This window comes from Tamandua tetradactyla, chromosome 2 (assembly GCF_023851605.1).
Source record: "Tamandua tetradactyla isolate mTamTet1 chromosome 2, mTamTet1.pri, whole genome shotgun sequence".
Lineage (NCBI taxonomy): Eukaryota > Metazoa > Chordata > Mammalia > Pilosa > Myrmecophagidae > Tamandua > Tamandua tetradactyla.
The window spans coordinates 209,487,323-209,508,537 of record NC_135328.1 but is presented as its reverse complement, the minus strand read 5'-3'; the positions used below and the strand labels follow the sequence as shown (position 1 = coordinate 209,508,537).

Here is a 21,215-nt window from a genome sequence, read left to right as displayed (position 1 = left end):
AAGGAAACTGAGCTCATAGAACTAGTAAATGGCAGAGTCTTGGCAATAAGACCAACTAAGAACTATAACAATAATACAACCTGCCTTCAGCTCATGAAAGTACAGTTCATCTAGAGTGACGGCAGAAAATATGATGAGCAGCAAGGAAATCTGAGGGTTACTGAGGAAGATGCTACCAAACTTCCTGGCAAAACAGACATAAGTGATGAAGATTCAAAAAATAATAATAATCAGCAGTTCTGTGGCCTATCGGACCAGAATAAAATGATTCTACCTACAGAAATGGGAATATTGACAAGGGAAATATGGGAATATTGACAAGGGAAATTTGGCTTATAACGGTTTTTATTTTGAGAAGACAGATGAAAAATAATGGCCTCAGTTGGAGGCACTTGAATTCTAAATTAGTGGATATACTCTATAAGGTCTGTGGAAAACCCAGAGGCATAAAAAAAGGATCACATCTAGAAGGATTTAAGAGACATCAGGACAACAATGTCAAAACCATGAATAAGCCAAATTCTCTAATCAAGGAAAGAAAGAGAAGCATAGGAAAAACAAAGACAAAAATCCAACAACTAGAGGACAGGTATGTCACCAGGACTAAAATATAAAGAAGCTGGGCGATAAATCCCCCTTCTTCTAGTTTTAATTTCCCATAACAGTAATATCATAAAAATGTTTTAAGATTATAGCGTTTACTGTGTGTTAAGTTCACATGCATTCTCACATTTAATTGTTCCATAACAACGGCATCAATATCGCCACTTTTATAGATGAAAAATCTTTGAGCCTAGGTTTACCTGGTGCCAAAGCCTATACTCTTAATTACTAATCCATAATAAATGGCTATTAAGCCAGTCTACAGAGCATATGTAAACCATTAAGTTTCTTTTTAGTTAAATAAAATATGAATTTCTAACCCACCCAAACACTTCTGTGGGGAAAATATATTTCCAAATACCATTATGATTTATGAAGCACACTATTGGAAGAGGGAACTACATGCACTAAGAAAAAAGGGGAGGGGTGAGGAAGAGAAAAAAACTAAAATATGAAGGACCCAGAGAAAAGTAAAACTTTAGATTCAACAATAGAGAAGGAACAGGTTGCGTGATCTCAACTAAACCAAAGGACCTATTTGGAAAGATATTATTAAAAATATCTCAAAGCAAAAGCTAAGAAAACACCCCTGTAGAATGTACCACTTGATCTCAACAAAACAAGACTCTGTGCTTTTTGGGCAATAGACATCAAGACTACTAGAAAAAAGCTTTCAAAAGAAATAATGAAATAGAGGAACAAGTTCCATTTTCCCTTGACTTCCATTTGAAAAACCAGCAGGCATGGGACAGGTAATATTTAGAACAACTGTACTGATTAATTAATAATCAACATCAATCCTTCTTTAGGCAGTACAGCAAGAGGTTCATTCTGGGAAAAAAAAATTCATATTCTCTATATAGCAACATGAATCAAACATTTAAAACAAGAATAATAAAGGAAACACATATTTGGAAAAGAATCCCATACTAGTGACTTCCTTAAAATAGTTTAAATAAAAGTTTTATAAATATTAACGTTTCTAAGGTTATTACTAGCTAAAACTAAAATATGTTTGCCTTTATAATAATTTAAGGAGTTACCTCAAATCCATGTTAACAGAAAACAAAAGAAAATGGGTTATTGTTTAATGTAAACTCAACAACAGTAACAGTTTATAAATGGCTATTGTTTTATGATATCTACACATAATCAGATTTATATATACACGTGTGTGTGTATCAAGGTACAAGATACTTTGACCTTTGAAGCAAAACACAAAACATTTGAAAAATTAAATTTCAGAAAATCATAATTTACAAGACTTTTAGAAGAATGTTACAGGAAACAATTTTTAAAATAAGTTGTATTATGAACTGATACTGGCAATTTTAAGATGCCTTGTCTATAGGTCTTCTCCTACATACAGCAAACTGCCACAACATAGAAAAATGAACACCTTCACTTTTCAATCAGCCACAACCTTAAAGCACTCATTTCAGCTAAGATACAGATTCTACATGTTCAACTAATACAGCATCACTCAAAGATTCTACTCAACCCAAAAAATTATTCACGATGTAGGCAATATACTACTGTAAAACAACTATAGCACTTAGACCAATAACATATTGAGATACAGAAGTTCAGTATCAGTGATGCTAAGCAATTTGAAAGATTCTATAAAGTAGTTAAGTATAGTTCTGACCTAAGCGGTCAGCTTCATCCAAAAAGGTACGACTTTCTCATTTTATTTATTATTGAGAGAAAAGAAACACTAACTATCTATAGCTTTATAGTCAATGTTCTACTTAAAGGACTGACAATTAAACTCCATTTATTAACTAAATGTGACCAAATCCAATACCCAAATCCTCCTGCTATCTTACAGAAACAAACAATAAAAAAAACTTTAGCACTCTAAAGTTGTCACCATTTAGTAATTTGAGATATTTTCATTGCAGCTGCAATGTTTATGTTTGTTGTCTGCACATATGACTCATTGTCAAAAAGGTTCTGTTCTCCCAAGATACTCTCTGATTTTTGAGAATGCAGAAACCATAACTGGGACATACTGTGTGGGAAGTGTCATGACAGTAAATGAATAAAAGAGAAAAAGAACTCACGACAGAATTTAAATTAAAAAAAATAGATTTTATAAAAAACAAGTCACTTACAAAAGGCAGTTTTCTTCTGCAGAATAATAGGAAGGGTGTGGAGAGCCATCCCGGCTCTAAAATGCCTTCTTTGACAATCCCACAGTTGTATTAGGTGCCTGCTCAATGTATGCCTCTCTTGCGCTTCCTCCACTATAATATACTTAGCTAATTTCCTGGTCTTGTTTCTGGCGCCCCAACCAAACTGCAGGCAAACTGAGACCAAAAACTGTCTCATCTTAGAATCCTTAGTACCTACAACTCATAACACCTGGCACAATGAGGCCCATCAAAAGATGTTTCATAAAATGGGAAAATTGATACTACATTTACGTATCTTACATTTTACAAAGCAACTTACTTACACAAGCATTATCTCTTTTGATTCATAGAACATTCTTGTGAAGGGCATTATTTAACCTAAAGGCTCCCAGTTTTATAAGGGATTAATTCACTCATTAAACATGTTTATCATATGTTTGGTCATCTTTGCGATAACTCCTGCTGGGACCTAAACATTCCTATAATATGCAGAGGTTTTGCTAGCATTTTCTTTGCTTGGTCTTCATAACAGGTAGAAATTACACAGCTCTGACTCTTACAGAAGAGTTTAAATTACATAAAGCAATGTCAGATGAAGGCTCTTCTAAAAACTAAGGACATTAAGATAAAGTATCTTAAACTAGTTCTTCCTCATCCTGTCTTTTTGTGATTCTGAGAGAGGGAAGGAATTGCAAAAGTCAAAAGCTGGAGAGCAAATGATGTCATTGATGTCATCAAGTTGCAACAGTACCTAATGATGATTTAGCACAACAATGAAACATATTACGCCAAGAAGCATGACACCACACCACCAGGATATTTTACTGCATTACTTTCACGACTCTTTATTAGCAAACTGAAATGTAAGTGGCTCTCCTGTGTTCTATGACAGAACAGTTGTTGGTTCAGGTTTATGTTCTTAGCAAAGGCACTAATAAAATCTGTAATTCTCTATGGCTTTCATTTAAGAATAGAAAAGGTAAAAAATGGTCAAAGAATTAACTAATATTAAACTTAATAGTTGTCATTTTAACAATTAAAAGCTTCTTAAAGCACACACACACCCATGGATCAATGGCGACTGAGTCATACATTTATACTAGGCTTGTCAAAAGGCAAACAGTTACAGGGTATAAAATGACAAGATAAAAACGACTGTGCTTAAAGTTAGGAATTTTAGACAGAGTATCACTAGTCATTGTTTAAGAAGTACACACGAAATTCTAAATGTCCAATTCTAAGTAATGGTATTCCTTTTAAATTTTCTTTGTCCCTTTAAACATGTGATGTCATCTTTCTTAAGCACAAGCAAAATCTACTTAAGTTACGAAAGACATTTGGTGCGTCCAAGCAAAAGCAACTGCCTCAACAATTCCCCATAGTACACTCCCAATGAAGCCACCTCTCCTCAAGGAAGAGACTACAAGGCTTCCAACTGGCTTCCCTACGTGAGATAAACTCTCCTACGATTTGCATCTGAACAACAAAAAAAGTTGTTCTCAAAAAGGAATAAGAAGCATAGTACAATGTCGCTGCCAGTGAGAATTGGTAATATCGAATCTTCAGCTAGAGTAATCAGAATCCCACCACAGAAACGTCCAAAGATTTCGGCAATTAAGAAACGAAGCTTTTATTGCCCTATAAAGTCTAGAAATTTAACAAAGTGATTGATTATTCCGAATCTTAATAACCCCAGGATTTCAAACGAACAAGACTTCATTAGCACTGACCTTAATCTGCAGGGATCATCAACATTTTACAATTATTTTTTCTTCATTTACAAGACAAATTTGTAAACCACCCTTCACCGTTCCCTTTGCACGAACAATTCTCACCAGGAGAAGCCTTACCACGGCCACAATGTGGATTGCTATTTCAACCAAGGAGATCCGCAGTTCCCATTTCTTGGGGGGAACACTCAAAAAGCTAGGGGGGCAGGAATGGCTGTTTGTATTTTGTTTTTAAAGCCGATTCCAAAATATTCCCTTTGCAGCTGCAGCTTCCGAGATGCAGGACTCTCACCGCCGCCCCTATTTTGGAGGGCACCCGACCCCAGCTCCTCTCGAAAGGAGTAAAAGGTTCGGGGACGGGGTGAGAGAATGGAATGGCTCCCCTTGTGCTGGCACACACCCCTTCGTGGCCTGGGTGAGAGGACGAGAACCACTCTGGCTAGGGGAGGAGAGGTCCAGATTCGTTTCCATCCCAAGGGCTTGGCTGGAAAAGGGCTCTCCTCTTCCCCGCCTAACCCAGAGGGGCCGAGGACGACGTCAGCAAAGACCCCGGACCAGCCGCCACCGCGCGGGGTGCCGGGCCTGCGCCAGACCCCGGGCGCCCACTGTCCCCTACGGCCCCGGGGCATAAAGGGCAGGAGGCGCCGGCTCCTTGCCGCGGCCCCGGGAGAGGGAGAGGCCTCACCTGGCCCAGCCCGCGCCACGCTCTCGGATTCGCTCCGCTGCCGGCGGTGGTGAGGGAGCTGGGGACAGGGCCGAAGAAGAGGCTCTCCGCTTCAGGCTGCGCTTGCAGCACTTGGGGATGCTCACAGCTGACGGGACCCCAGACCACCCGGAGCCGCCATCTTCCTCCACTCAAACGCCGCCACCGCTCTGCTCTGGCCAGGAGAAGACTGCGGAGTGCGCGCATGCGCCGGGATCCGGCACGGAGAGCGCGCGCGCACCCACGTCAGCGCGGCGGGCCCGCGCGTGGGGGCATCCGGGCGCTGCCAGGCTGGGGAGGTACCGTATCGGGTGCCGAGGTTCTCGGAGTTGGAACACTGCCTTGGGGAGCGGAGCCGGCGTGGGGAAAGGTTGAGCTGCTACGCTCACCTTCCCTGAGTCCCTAGATCCGGCCTCAGAACTGCATGCACTTCTTCACTGTTTGGGGTAACTGGGCAGTTTTCCCAAATGATTTGAGACTAAGGTAGACATTTAATCTGGAATTTACTCATTTATTTACACCCCGGCGGCCCTTCTTCACTGTTTGGGGTAACTGGGCAGTTTTCCCAAATGATTTGAGATTAAGGTAGACATTTAATCTGGAATTTACTCATTTATTTACACCCCGGCGGCCCGAGGAGCACAGAATGGAAGGGCCCTTCAATGTCGGTTGAGGGAGGGAAACTCGGCCTTGGTTATGCAAGCAGAACCTCCCTTAAGTGTAGCAACCAACATGTGAGTTGTTACTAACCCCATTTTCCAGATTAGAAAACTGGAGCTCAGAGAAGTATTAGTCATTTGCCTACAGCCACATAGCCACGTAGATGTGAACGCAGACATATCTGGTTCCCAAGCGCCTGTATTTTCCATTATACTATCAACAAGAAATGGGTTCCAGCAACATTCCTTGGAATACGTAGGTGAGAACCTTAGAGAGTCTATCCCTATTGCACAATCTGAGATGCCTAAAATACTGAGCCCAAGGGCTTCAATCTTCATTCCGTTGTGCCTAAAACTGGAGGAACTTTGAGCTTCCAAGCAGACCATTCTGGAATATAATGAACCACCCAGGATATTTCTTGGGACACAGGGCTATTGAGCAGACTTGTGCCAGCGTCACACTAGAAAACACTAGTTATTTGTTCCTCAAGCTTGAAAAATGCAGAGACCCCTGGAAATATACTCATGAAATCCCACTGTGAGAAATACTAACTTAAAGTCAAGTCATGTCTTTCACTTAGGAATTGTTATTGCAAAAGAAAAACTTGATAATTATAGCTGGTAAAAGAAATATTTTTAAAGTGTCATAAAAAAAAACCCAAGCTTAAAAATTGTCATAGAACTTGTGACCCTTCCAAATGTCCTGTAGAACTCAAATTTAGAAACACGTGACCAACTATTATGTACTTCCTTTTTAAAATGCAGGTTCCAGGGCCCACCTGAGACTTTTTCTAAAGTTCCAAAGGGATGTTGATGCCCAGTCAGGTTTGGAACCACTGGACCATATTAGAACACATTCAAAAACAGAACCACATGCCCTGAATCTCCTAGCTCAAAGATGGCAGGGATTTTTGTCTGTTTCGCACACTGCTTTATCCCTAGCAACCACTATAAAGACTGACACATAGTAGAGACTCAGATATTTGTGAATGGATGAATGAACTGGGAATTTAGCAACTAGGATGGCATTTACTCAACAAATATTCATTGAACATCTACTATGTGCCAAACCATGTGATATATATGGTAATATATTTAAAAATAAAACTAACAAGGTCCCTGCCCTCATGGATGGTTCCTACAGTCTACGGGGTTAAATGGACAACAAAGTAAATAAGCCAATATAAAATTATAAATTGTGATAAGCACAAAGTATAATCGTTGAAGCAAAACATTTAATCATAATCACAGCTGACATTTACTGTGTGCTTTTATCATGTGTCAAACACTGTTTGTGGTCACAGATAGGTCTTGAACCCAGGTGTTCTCACATCAAAGTCTATGCTCTAAGCTCATCAGGATGTTACTTCTGACAGAAAGAGATATGATTGAGGCCAGATTATATGTGGCCTACAATATCAGGAGAAAGACAGGACATTACCTCCTAGGAAGATTTGGGGGCAGGGAGGATACATGATGAAAATGGAGATGAGAAGACAAGGGGATGAGGCTGGGATGAGAGAGGTGGCTGGAGCCTCTCTTTAGTAAGTATAAATAAGATGTTTTTCTTCCAGGGTTCACCCCAATAATCAAATACTTCTCTTCATTTTTATGTATTTAATTAGAATAGATTATATATGCACATAGAATGATACTAAAATGGTATGAAAGAATATATAATGAAAATTAAGCCCATCCTTCTAGTCTGCCAGCTACATGGTCAAGCCCCACACTCCTAAAGTTGTTATACATTTCTTATACCCTTCCAGAAATAGTCTGTGCATACACACACGTACATATAAATAAAATAACCTACAATGGCAACATAGTATTTACACTGTTCTGTAGCTTGATTTTTTTAAAACTATGTTTCCTTGATAACAGTAGATTTAGGACCATAAAGGTTTTATTAACAGTTGCATTCTATTCCTTTGTATGATATAACATTTTTTTAACAAATCCTAATGATGGATATTCAGTTTATTTCCAGTCTTTTGTGACTTTAAACAAAGCAGCAATGAATATCCTTGCTCCTTGGTTATTTGCATATAAAAATATATCTGCAGGGAAATTTCCTAGAAATGGAATTTCTGGATCAAAGGGCATGGGCATTTTAAATATTGGTAGGTTCATTTATTTCTTTTTTATTTTTATTAATAAAATCAATCAACATACGACACGAACATTCTTAACATACGAACATTCCATACTTGGTGTGATAATCAATGGCTCACAATATCATCATATAGTTGTATATTCATCACTTCATTTATTTCATAACACAACTGTCTATATAACCTCAGCTTGTGCATCAGGTAGAAAGTTTTCTTGGGTTCTCATGGGTTTTGATGTTCTATTTCCATCATATAGAAATTTTTAGATGGCATATCAAAGGTATCTCAGCTTCAAGAGCATATCTCTAACACTTAAGCCCCTGAATATGAATGGTTTCTCAAACCAGCATTTCAGATGGTACAGAAGTCCATGCTTTAAGGTATCTGCAGGGCATCCACTGCTTCAACTTTTTTGGCTCCCCACTTGAGGAAAGAAACTACCACCACTTTCCTAATTTTAGAGCTTATCTACTCATTTTACAGATGAGACCAAGAGAAAGAAAGGGACTTGCGCAAGGTCACAAGGAGCCTATATGATTAACTAGGTCTGGCTTCCTGGATGCCTGTTTGGGGGACAAAAACTAGTTCCTCTGCAGCATCCTCAAATGATCTCCAGCATCTCTACCTTATTGATCTGGGAATTCAATTCATACTGAATTTTAATACTAAGTTTTATTACTAAGAGGTTTACAAGAACGTATCAGGAATACCCAGTTAATTCCTTGTTAAAGCTCATTCCCAGATACAGTACCACAAAATTGTAAGAAAGCTGTCCCCCTCTACTGGTAACGGAATGGCTACAAAGTCTAAAACTATTGTGAGTTCCTTGTGAAAAACTAATCACATCTCAAGAGTGAGACTTGGGTGATAGCTGACATGACAGACAACCTGGTTGTTGCGCAGACTCAGGACAATTCACTTCAAGGAATATGTTCACAGGAAAACATACTAAAAGTCAATATAGTTCCAGAGAGGGAATAAGACAAAATCCTTTCTCCTGAAGGTTGGTCAGATGGTTAACAGAATGAGTTGGGTTTTTGTTTGTTTGTTTTGTTTTGTTTTTACTTTTTTATTGTATAGTATAACATATATACAACGCAAAGAAATGAAAAAGTAATAGCTTTCAAAGCACTCTTCAACAAGTAGTTACAGGACAAATCCCAGAGTTTGTCATGGGCTAACACACGATCCTCTCATATTTTTCCTTCTAACTGCTCCAGAATATAGGACTCTAGAGAGGGCTTAAATGTTTTTTTATCATCACAATAGACTTTTTTCCCTTCTTTTTTTGTGAAAAATAACATATATACAAAAAAACTATAAATTTCAAAGCACAGTACCACAATTAGTTATAGAACATATTACAGAGTTTGACATGGGTTACAATTTCACAATTTTAGGTTTTTACTTCTAGCTGCTCTAAAAAACTGGAGACTAAAAGAGATATCAATTTAATGATTCAGCATCCATATTCATTAGTTAAATCCCATCTTGTATAACTCCATCATCACCTTTGATCTTCCCATCCCTCTCTTAAGGGGTGTTGGGGCTATAGAGATTCTAAATTTTTCATATTGGAAGGGTCTGTTACTTATATGGGATAGGGAGATGGAATTATCTGATGTTCTGGAGAGGCTGGGCCCTCTAGGTTTCAAGACTTATCTAGACCAGGGACCCATCTGGAGGTTGTAGGTTTCTGGAAAGTTACTCCAGTACATGGAACCCTTGTGGAATCTTATATATTGCCCTAGGTGTTCTTTAGGATGGGCTGGAATGGTCCTGGTTGGGGGTTCACAGGTTATGATAGGTAGCAAGGTCAACCTGCAGTTTTGCATAAGAGCAATCTCCAGAGTAGCCTCTCGACTCTATTTGAACTCTTTCTGCCACTGATACTTTTTAAACTACACTTCTTTTCCCCCTTTGGTAAGAATGGAATTGTTGATCCCACGGTGACAGCTCTGGATTCACCCTAGGAGTCTTCTCCCAAGTCACCAAGGAGATTTTCACCCCTGGATGTCATGTCCCATGTAGGGGGGTGGGCAATGATTTCACTTGCAGAGTTGGACTTAGAGAGACTGAGGCCACATCTGAGCAACAAAAGAGGTCCACCAGAAGATTACTGGGGGACTTCCGGAGAAGATGGCGGCTTAGTAAGACGCGCGGGTCTTAGTTCCTCCTCCAGAAAAGCAACTAAAGAAACAGAAACAATACGAAACAGCTCCCGGAGTCACGACAGAGACCAAAAAGACAGCGTACCCCATTCTGGAACAGCTGAACAGGCAGGGAGAATCTGCTGCGGTGAGATACTCAAGGGGCGCGCGGTTTCCCGGCCGGGGCGGCTGGCGACTGGGGTCCCCTCCACGCACGTGGCTCCCCGGTCTGACTGGGAACATTGGATAGCGGGGCCCTCCCGTCACGCTTGGCGTTTCGGGCCAGCTGGGCAATTGGGACCGGCACTCTCCCAAGCCGCGGCGGCCAGCGACCCCCCCCCTCCACGCGCGGTTTCCCGGGCCGACTGCCGTGCAGACAGACGAGCGCCACGAGCGCCACCTACTGGGCAGGAAAAGAAAAACAGAGCCCAGAGATTTCACAGAAAAAGCTTTCAACCAGCTGGGTCCCACACCCAGGGAAATCTGATCAAATGCCCAGACACCAGCAGAAAATAATGGATGACGCTCGGAAAATTGAAGATATGACCCAGTCAAAGGAACAAACCAATAGTTCAAATGAGATACAGGAGCTGAGACAACTAATGCTGAATATACGAACAGAAATGGAAAAATTCTTCAAAAACCAAATCAATAAATTGAGGGAGGACATGAAGAAGACATGGGCTGAACAAAAAGAAGAAATAGAAAATCTGAAAAAACAAATCACAGAACTTATGGGAGTGAAGGACAAAGAAGAAAAAATGGAAAAAACAATGGATACCTACAATGGTAGATCTAAAGAGACAGAAGCTACAATTAGTGAACTGGAGGATGGAACATCTGAATCCCAAAAAGAAACAGAAACTATAGGGAAAAGAATGGAAAAACTTGAGCAGGGGATCAGGGAACTGAATGACAATATGAAGCGCACAAATATACGTGTTGTGGGTGTCCCAGAAGGAGAAGAGAAGGGAAAAGGAGGAGAAAAACTAATGGAAGAAATTATCACTGAAAATTTCCCAACTCTTATGAAAGACCTAAATTTGCAGATCCAAGAAGTGCAGCGCACCCCAAAGAGAATAGACCCAAATAGGCGTTCCCCAAGACACTTACTAGTTAGAATGTCAGAGGTCAAAGAGAAAGAGAGGATCTTGAAAGCAGCAAGAGAAAAACAATCTGTCACATACAAGGGAAACCCAATAAGACTATGTGTAGATTTCTCAGCAGAAACCATGGAAGCTAGAAGACAGTGGGATGATATATTTAAATTACTAAAAGAGAAAAACTGCCAACCAAGACTCCTATATCCAGTAAAATTGTCCTTCAAAAATGAAGGAGAAATTAAAACATTTATAGACAAAAAGTCACTGAGAGAATTTGTGACCAAGAGACCAGCTCTGCAAGAAATACTAAAGGGAGCACTAGAGTCAGATACAAAAAGACAGAAGAGAGAGGTATGGAGTAAAGTGTAGAAAGAAGGAAAATCAGATATGATATATATAATACAAAAGCCAAAATGGTAGAGGAAAATATTATCCAAACAGTAATAATACTAAAAGTTAATGAACTGAATTTCCCAATCAAAAGACATAGAATGGCAGAATGGATTACGACCCAGCAATACCACTGCTAGGTATCTACTCAAGGGACTTAAGGGCAAAGACACAGACGGACATTTGCACACCAGTGTTTATAGCAGCATTATCTACAATTGCAAAGAGATGGAAACAGCCAAAATGTTCATCAACAGACGAGTGGCTAAACAAACTGTGGCGTATACCTACGATGGAATATTATGCAGCTTTAAGACAGACTAAACTTATGAAGCATGTAATAACATGGATGGACCTAGAGAACATTATGCTGAGTGAGTCTAGCCCAAAACTAAAGGACAAATACTGTAAGGTCCCACTGATGTGAACCGACATTCGAGAATCAGCTTGGAATATATCATTGGTAACAGAGACCAGCAGGAGTTAGAAACAGGGTAAGATAATGGGCAATTGGAGCTGAAGGGATACAGACTGTGCAACAGGACTAGATACAAAAACTCAAAAATGGACAGCACAATAATACCTAGGTGTAATGTAACTAGGTTGGAACACTGAATGAAGCTGCACCTGAAATATGGTTTTTTGTTTGTTTGTTTGTGTGTTTGTATCTTTTGTTTTTGTTTTTTTCTTTTTCCTTTATATATATATATTATTAGTATTATTATTTTAATTCTCTTCTCTATATTAACATTCTATATCTTTTTCTGCTGTTTTGCTAGTTCTTTTCCTAAATCGATGCAAATGTACTAAGAAATGATGATCATACATCTATGTGATGATACTAAGAATTACTGAGTGCATTTGTAGAATGGAATGATTTCTAAATGTTGTGTTAATTTCTTTTCTTTTTTTTGATTAATAAAAAAATTAAAAAAAAAAAAAAAAAAAAAGAGGTCCACCAGAAGTAACTCTTAGGCATGCCTATAGGTAGTCTAAGCTTCTCTGCTACCTACGTAAGCTTCACAAGAGTAACCGTCCTGATAGAGGGCATGGCCTATTGATTTGGGTATCCATAAATTTGACACAGTATCATTGGATTCGCTGATGATAAGGTTTAATTGTTCCATATTTTTCCTCCCATCCTTCAAGGGACTTTACCGATACTTTTTGATTATCTGCTTAATATACTCTAGGATGTATCCAGGCATTACAATAATCTATACAGGGTTAAAGGACCTCTTCCTTATTCTGGGCTCCCTGTATTTCAGTTGTTCAAAGAAGCTACACAGATAGGTTGAATTAGATTACACACTACAGCAAATTTCGGTTCCAGGCCAAATAACCCTTTTTTCCATTGGTCTCAAAGAGTATGTGTGATTCTAAAATATGGACACTGTCTTCCTTACCCCTATGTTCTGAATTACTTTAACCCCAACGTGTTGAGCTTCGTTCTTATCTCTAAATATCAGGTTACATATATATAAAACAGCCTCTCAAAATCCAGAAATAATAATCACCAATCCAGACTTAATGTGTCTGCTCTAACAGCTTACAATCTAGGCCCCTGTTTTCTTATAAGCATTTTCTAAAGGTGGCCACACCATTCTTCTGTTTCTGGCTTATTTTGTCTCAGCAAATGTCCCACATGGTCATTCACATTATTGTATGCCTCACGAATTTGTTCCTTCTTGTAGCAGCACAATCTTCATTCATAAGTATACACCATTGTTCACCAATCTACTTCTCCGTCAGTGCATCCTTCAGCCACCTGCATTCATCAGGCATCATGTAGAGGGCCCAAAGTCCACAGTCCATCAACATTCTCAATCTTAGATAATTTCATTGTTCTCAAGAGAAAGAAAAGTAATAAATACACCCTCACCAAATAGGAAATCTAAACCTCCTCTTTACACTTGTCCCTCCCCCATTATTTACCTCTGCAGTTACTGTGGTAGTGCTGATGGTTTCCTTTTGAACATGCAATAGCAGTTTTCCCTCTGTACCCTGGACTTGAACACTCCTTATATAAGAATAATATCTTTGAAGTAATTCTTGTGAGAGCTAATTCATATTTCTAGCTTTAACCAGTGGGACATGTAGTTCAATACAACCCTTTTCAATCTTGTTCATCTTCAATATGGTAATATTACTTACAGACCTACTAGAGAACCACCTTTGCTCCTATCTATTCCCTTACATTGGAGTTCAACCTCTTTAGCTAATGGTTTACCCATCTCTAGCTTCTATGTAATCCTAAGTCCCCTATATTCTGTATGATAAGTCTCTGATTATACCTTTATGCTGGTCATAAAAGTGGAATCATACAATATCTATCCTATTGTGTCTGGCTAACTTCACTCAGCATTATGTCCTCAAGGCTCATCCATCTTGTCATGTGCTTCAGGACATCATTTTGTCTTACTGCTGCATAATATTCCATCATATATATATATATATTTACCACATTTTGTTGATCCACTCGTGTGTTGATGGGCATTTGGTTTGTTTCCATCTTTTGGCGATTGTGAATAATGCTGCTATAAACGGTGTGCAAATGTCTGTTGGTGTCATTGCTTTCAGCTCTTCTGGATATACACCAAGTAGTGCTAGTGCTGGGTCATAGGGTAACTAACTTGATATTTAGTTTCCTAAGGAACCACAAACAGTCTTCCATAATGGCTGCACCATTATTCATTTCCATCAGCAGGGCATAAGCGTCCCAGTTTCTCCATATCCTCTCCAACATTTATAGTTTCCTGTTCATTTAATAGCAACCATTCTTATAGGTATGAGGTGGTATCTCATTGTAGTCTTGATCTGCATTTCCCTTATAACCAGTGAAAATGAGCATCTCTTCATGTGCTTTTGAGCCATGTATATCTGCTCTTCAGGAAAATGCCTATTCATACCTTTAGCCCATTTATAATTGGGTTGTTGTTCTTTTTTTGTTGAGTTTTATGATTTCTTTGTAAATACAGGGAATCAAACCTTTGTCTGATATGTGATTTCCAAATATTTTCTTCCATTGAGTTGGCTGCCTTTTCACCTTTTTGACAAAGTCTTTTAACATGCAAAAGTATTTTATTTTTAGGAGTTCCCATTTATCTATTTTTTCTTTTGTTGCTTGTGCTTAGGGTGTAAAGTTTAGGAAGTTACCTCCTATTACTAGGTCTTGAATTATTTCCCTAGATTTTCTTCTAGAAGCTTTATGGTGCTAGTTCTTATATTTAGGTGTTTGAGTTAATTTTTGTATAGAGTGTGAGATAGGGGTCCTCTTTCATTCTCTTGGCTACTGACATCCAGTTCTTCCATGCCCAATTATTGAAAAGACTATTTTGTCCCAGTTCAGAGGATTTGGGGACCTTATTAAAAGTCAGTTCAAGTACAGCTTGTCCAAAGGCAAAGGCAACAAAGTCAGTGCAGAAAAGGTGAACAAAACACACTCAGTGAATGGCATTACTGAGGAAGCTGATCCCACCATCTACTCTGGTAAAGTCATTCGCCCCCTGAGGAGTGTTAATCCAACACAAACTGAATACCAAGGAATGACTGAGATCGTGGAGGAGGGGGATATGAAAGGTGAGGTCTATCCATTTGGCATAGTTGGGATGGCCAACAAAGGGGATTGCCTACAGAAAGGGGAGAGTGTCAAGTTCCAGTTGTGTGTCCTGGGCCAAAATGCACAGACTATGGCCTATAACATCACACCCCTGCGTAGGGCCACAGTGGAGTGTGTGAAAGATCAGTTTGGCTTCATTAACTATGAAGTAGGAGATAGCAAGAAGCTCTTTTTCCATGTGAAAGAAGTTCAGGATGGCATTGAGCTACAGGCAGGAGATGAGGTGGAGTTCTCAGTGATTCTTAATCAGCGCACTGGCAAGTGCAGCGCCTGTAATGTTTGGCGAGTCTGCGAAGGCCTGAAGGCTGTTGCAGCTCCAAGACCTGATCGGTTGGTCAATCGCTTGAAGAGCATCACCCTGGATGATGCCAGTGCTCCACGCCTAATGGTTCTTCGTCAGCCTAGGGGACCAGATAACTCAATGGGATTTGGTGCAGAAAGAAAGATCCGTCAAGCTGGTGTCATTGACTAACCACATCCACAAAGCACATCATTAATCCACTATGATCAAGTTGGGGGGGATTCTGGTGAAGGGTTCTGAGTATCTCCATCTTCATCCCTCCCAAAATCTGGAATACTTATTCTATTGAGCTATTACACCAGTTTTAACACCTTCCTCGTGTTATGTTTAAAGAAATAAATAAATTTAAGAAAACCATTTTAAAATTATGCACAGTTGCAGCCTGGAAAACTTAAGGTGGCGCCTTATAGTATCAATTTTAGGAGCTTTATTTGGTGCATTTAACGCAACTGGTAATTGCAAAATCCACTTTGCCTGTGTAAGTGAAAAACAGACTGTTATCTTGTTGGCCCTATGAAATTCTGCACTGGGTATTTAGTATATAATCTACCCTCATTACTTCAGGCAAGATGTTTTGCCTTAGCACTCAGTTGCATTCTTTTCCTTTGCATTATGCTTTACTTCTGAAGACAATGTATAGGCAAACCATTTCCTTAAGTTAATGGCCAAATGTTAAAATGTTATTTTTCATATCATTTATAATCTTGTCACAGTCCACTTAACGAAGTTTGGTTAGATTTCAGTGAAAATTCTCTTACAGAGCAGGTTTTTTTTCCTTCGTGGGATGGGGGATAACTTTACTACAATTAGTATGTTTGGTGCAGAATTTCATGCAAATGAGGTGTGCCGGCAGTGTGATAATTTAAACATATTTAAACAAACAAAAAAGGACGAATGCACAAACTTGCTGCTTAGATCACTGCAGCTTCTAGGACCCAGTTTCTTTTACTGATTTAAAAAAAAAAAAGTTGTGCCTGAAAAAAAAAAAAAAGTCAGTTCAACTAATACTTGCCAATGGGTTCCATAATTTTCCTCAGTCCTGACTCTCCCTGAAACTTCAGACTAGTACATTCAAATGTTTATATGACACCTTAAACAGGTATCTCAGATACCACAAATAGCCTGTGATGGCCAAAAGAGAAATTCTGATGTGTTATTTCTCCAAACCTGCTGTTCCCCTAATCTTCCCCATCTCAATAAACACTACCATCATACAATCAGTTCCTCAAACCAAAAAACAGAGTCAGCCTTAATACTTTCCCTTATCCTTCCACACATTCAATCTATCAGCAAGTTAGTTATGCCGACTCCGCTTTCAAACATATTCCAAATCCCTCCTGTTCTCTTCTTCTCTATCACTATCACACTAGTCCAAGCTACCACCACTACTAATCACACTGGCCTCCTGCCCAGCGCCCCTAATTTCTATTCCTGCCAACCACAACCCACTCGCCACATGTTAGCATAAATAAGAACATGGTTTCCTGGCACACATGGTATGCCTTGCAAAGCCCTACTGGTCTGGCCATTGCCTACCTCTCCACACCTATCTCACATCACTCTTCTTCTCATCCAACCACACTGGCTTCCTTTCTATTCCTCTCAATTTCTAAAGTTGGTCCCAGAAGGCATTTTTTTCAACCTATCTGCATGGGTAGGACTTTTTCTTGTTATTTGGATCTTAGATGAAACTCATCTCCCTGTTATGGCCTTCCTTGACCAACCACTCTGAAGTAGTCATTGTCACATTACCCTATCTTAATTTTCTATATAGTACTGTGCTTGTTTGAAAGGAAGTATGCCCCCTAGAAAATCCATGTTTTAACCAAAATTCCATTTCATAAAGGTAGAATAATCCCTATTCAATACTGTATGTTTGAAACTGTAATCAGATCAGCTCCCTGGATGGGAGTGGTTGCTAAACCGGATTAGGTAATGACATGTCTCCACCCATTTGGGTGGGTCTTGATTGGTTTATTAGAGTCCTATAAAAGAGGAAACATTTTGGAGAATGGGAGACTCAGAGAGAGCAGAGAATGACATAGCCACAAGAAGCAGAGAGTCCACAAGCCAGTGACCTTTGGAGATAAAGAAGGAAAAGGCCTCCCAGGGAGCTTCATGAAACCAGAAGCCAGGAGAGAAAGCTAGCAGATGACGTCCTGTTTGCCATGTGCCCTTCCAGCTAAAAGAGAAGCCCTGACTGTGTTCGCCATGTGCCTTCTCACTTGAGAGAGAAACCCTGAACTTCATCAGCCTTCTTGAACCAAGGCACCTTTCCCTGGATGAATGCCTCAGATTGGACATTTCTATAGACTTGTTTTAATTGGGACATTTTCTCGGCCTTAGAACTGTAAACCAGCAACTTATTAAATTCCCCCTGTTAAAAGCCATTCTGTTTCTGGTATATATTGCATTCCTGAAGCTAGCAAACCAGAACAAGTACTTATAAGACATGCTATATTTTTGCTCTACCTTCTGTTAGGTCGGGGGAATAAGGGAGGGCTCTATGGCTGGACTTATGAAGTTACTTCGGAACGGGAGGTGAATCATTACAACCAAGGTCTTTACCACCCGCTGCTCAACCCACTAGCATAATAATCCTTTGTTTAATGTGCCACCCCTTTCACGCCATCACCTAACCCCTGCCCTTAAAAACTGCACTCACCAAAGCCTGTGCGCAGACTCACCTCACTCCACCTTGGGTTCGGTGAGCTCTGCCAGGGAGCGCAGCCAATAAAGCATGCTCACTTAAAATCCAAAAAAAAAAAGTCAGTTCACCATGGTCTATTTCTACACTATCGATTCAATTCCATTGGTCAATGCTTCTTTGTCTGTGAAAACCTTAATCTCTCCCTCAATTCTGAAGGACAATTTGGCTGGGTACAGAATTCTTGGCTGGAAGTCTTTCTCTTTCAGGATCTTGAATATATCATACCACTGCCTTCTCACCTCCAGTGTGCTAGTTGAGTAGTCTGAACTCAGTCTTATTTGATTTCCTTTATATGTAATAGGTTGTTTTTCTCTTGCTGCTTTCAGGATTTTCAGCTTCTCTTCAACATTTGACAGACTGATTAGTATGTGCCTTGGGGAAGTCCTATTTGTATTTATTCTGTTTGGACTTCATTGGGCTTCTTTGACTTGTATATTTACGTCATTTATGAGAGTTGGGAAGTTTTCCCCCATTATATCCTCAACTACTCTTCCTAGCCCTTTACTCCTCTCTTCTCCTTCTGGGACACCAGTGATTCTTATATTTGCATGCTTTGTTTTATCTATTATTTCCCTGGATTCCAATTAAATTTTTTCCATCTTTTTTGCTATTTGCTGTTTTGAGTCTTTGAAGTCAATTATCCTGTCCTCTATATCACTTATTCTTTCTTCTGTCTCTTCAAATCTGGCATTGTGTGCCTCAAGTATGTTTTTTATTTCACCAGCAGAGTTTTTAATCTCTGTGATATCCTGTTTTTTATTCTTTCGAATTCCTCTTTATGCTCTTCTACTGTCTTCTTGATCTCCTTTATGTCATTTGCTATCCCACTTATTTTATTAAGTAGAGTTCTATGAACATCTTTGATTAGTTGTTCCAATGTCTGGGTCTCCTCTGGTGTTTAAATATGGTCATTAGGCAGGGCTTTATCTATCGGCATTGTGATATGCTTAGTGATCTTTTGCTGTCTTTGCTGCATGTAAATATCTTGATTGATTTACTTTGGGCAGGGGTAGCCTTGGTATGGAGGTTAGTGTCCTCAGCCTTTATGCACTGGCAACAGCCTGCAGGGAACATGGAGGGGGAGGTAGTGTTCAGGAGGGGTGCAGGAGAGGTGGGTTGGGCTGCGCTTGGGGTAGGGGGGTGGGGCAGGTATGTGCCCTGGGGTCTGGTGGGGTGGGGGCGCCTGGAGCGCAGGCAATGGGAGTGGGTGATGGGGTTTGGGTGTGTGCGGTGTGGAGTGAATCACCAGTCATGGGGCTGCACTGGTAAGGGTAGCGTGCTCAAGGAATGCAGCCTGGCTTACTTCCTAGTCCCTGGCTCCCATCCGTGCACTCCCGCCCGTGCACTCCCCCGGGCTCCTCGGCTCCGTGCCTCAGCACCAGCTTCCAGCTTTCTGCCTCTCAGTTCCTTGGCTTCTGCAACGAGGGCTACCCCATAGGGTACAGAAGGCTCTCCTAAGTCAGCTGCACTCCCGAATTGCCACCTTACCGCTCTCTTGTCTCTTTTCTAACTTTTCTGTGGAGCAGAGCTAATCTCGAGCTACTCTATTCAGCCATCTTCCGGGAAGTCCCCGAGTTGAGTTTTAAGCATATATAATTTGAGCTGCTAGTGGATTATACATGTGAGGATGCAAATAGGAAGAAGGGCTAAATGAATCAGAAGTGCCAGGTCAATTAAGGGCTGGAAATCAAATTTAATAGCCTTCAGCATACAGTAAGTGGCTTACATCATGAGGAGATAGGTAAGAAGAGCAGTGGACTGAGACAGACTCTGGAGATGAATATTTCAGAGACAGGAAATCGTGAGTAAGCATGTCATTTTAACTTCTAAATAAAGACTAGACATTAAATACCTGATTGCAATTTATAATAATCATTAGGACTACAAATTGCAAAACTCACAACAGGAGGTTATTACTGCGGAAAGATTAATGGCATGCTAAGAACATGAGAAAAGAGCACATTCCAAGCCAGATAATTTTATTATAGCACTCAAATGCAACACTACTGAAGGACACATTTTAATATTAAGAGTCTTACAAGAACATATCAGTAAGAATAAAAACACATGGTGCTTGCCTTTTGCTCTGCTTTTTTGTTTTGGGAGAGAAAGAACGATTCAAGACGTGAGAATTATAAATCTTCCTCCTGCAGACAAGGCAACCTCATTACAGCCATCACTTAGAACTCTGAGGATAGGTCAAGCACTGTTCTAAGCTTTTTAGTATGGTAACTCCTTCAATCCTTACAATCTACCTCTGAGGCAGCTACTATTAGTATCGTTTTTATACTTGAGGAAACTGAGGCACAGAAACCCTAAGTTTCTTACATAAGATCACATAGTTTGTTCAAGTCAGAAGTGCCAAAAATCGACCTTCAATATCAGGGGTCTTCACTTCTACAGTGGAGAAAAAAAATCCAGGAACACATTTAGGAAGAAGCATAAATCATTTTTTTCAGGCAATGCTAATGCACTTAATCCCTCATTAGAGACCCAGGAGAACTTTAGTAACTAGGGCTTCCACTGGTTGTGCCAGCTCAGGTGAAATATTATCAGCCACCAGTAACATTTTTAACTTCATAGTAGAGGATGTAAAGCAGTGTTAATAGGTGCTTGGGACACTGCTTTATGAGCAGAAAATAGTATAATCATTTTCATCCTATCAGATAGAATAACGTGTTTCATGTATCAGCAAATATTTTTATCCTTGATGAGTTATGAAACGTTTTCAGAATTTTGAAGAAAGCAAAATCTAGAATTATGAAAACTATGACTCACCTTAAAAAAATGTTTTCGGTAATTACCTGTCTTTACAAAAGAGGGTTCTAAAGTACTCACTAGCCGTACCCAACACGATGACTTCACGCAGACTCCGAATCTGTCGAAGAGAACTCGTTGCCTTTAAAAAAGATGGCAACTTTTTTACTTCTTTGCCCTTTTCCAAGATGGCTACCTCGACGTTTGTGGGCCCATAGGTTTGGAGCCTCCTCCGGGC

General features: G+C 39.9%; 1 protein-coding gene across 6 annotated transcripts in view; it reads right to left on the bottom strand.

The window, feature by feature from the left end:
• Positions 1 to 21,116, bottom strand: part of FBXO42 (F-box protein 42) — a 180,557-nt gene extending 159,441 nt beyond the window's left edge. For 5 of the 6 annotated variants that reach the window (XM_077151158.1, XM_077151154.1, XM_077151157.1 and 2 more), the window contains exon 1: positions 5,157 to 5,385. The gene's annotated coding sequence lies outside the window, so the exon portion shown is untranslated. Of the gene's footprint in view, positions 1 to 5,156; positions 5,386 to 20,998 lie in introns of those variants that run through there. The other variant, XM_077151160.1, reaches the window with a different exon arrangement.
• Positions 21,117 to 21,215: the final 99 nt, after the last annotated feature.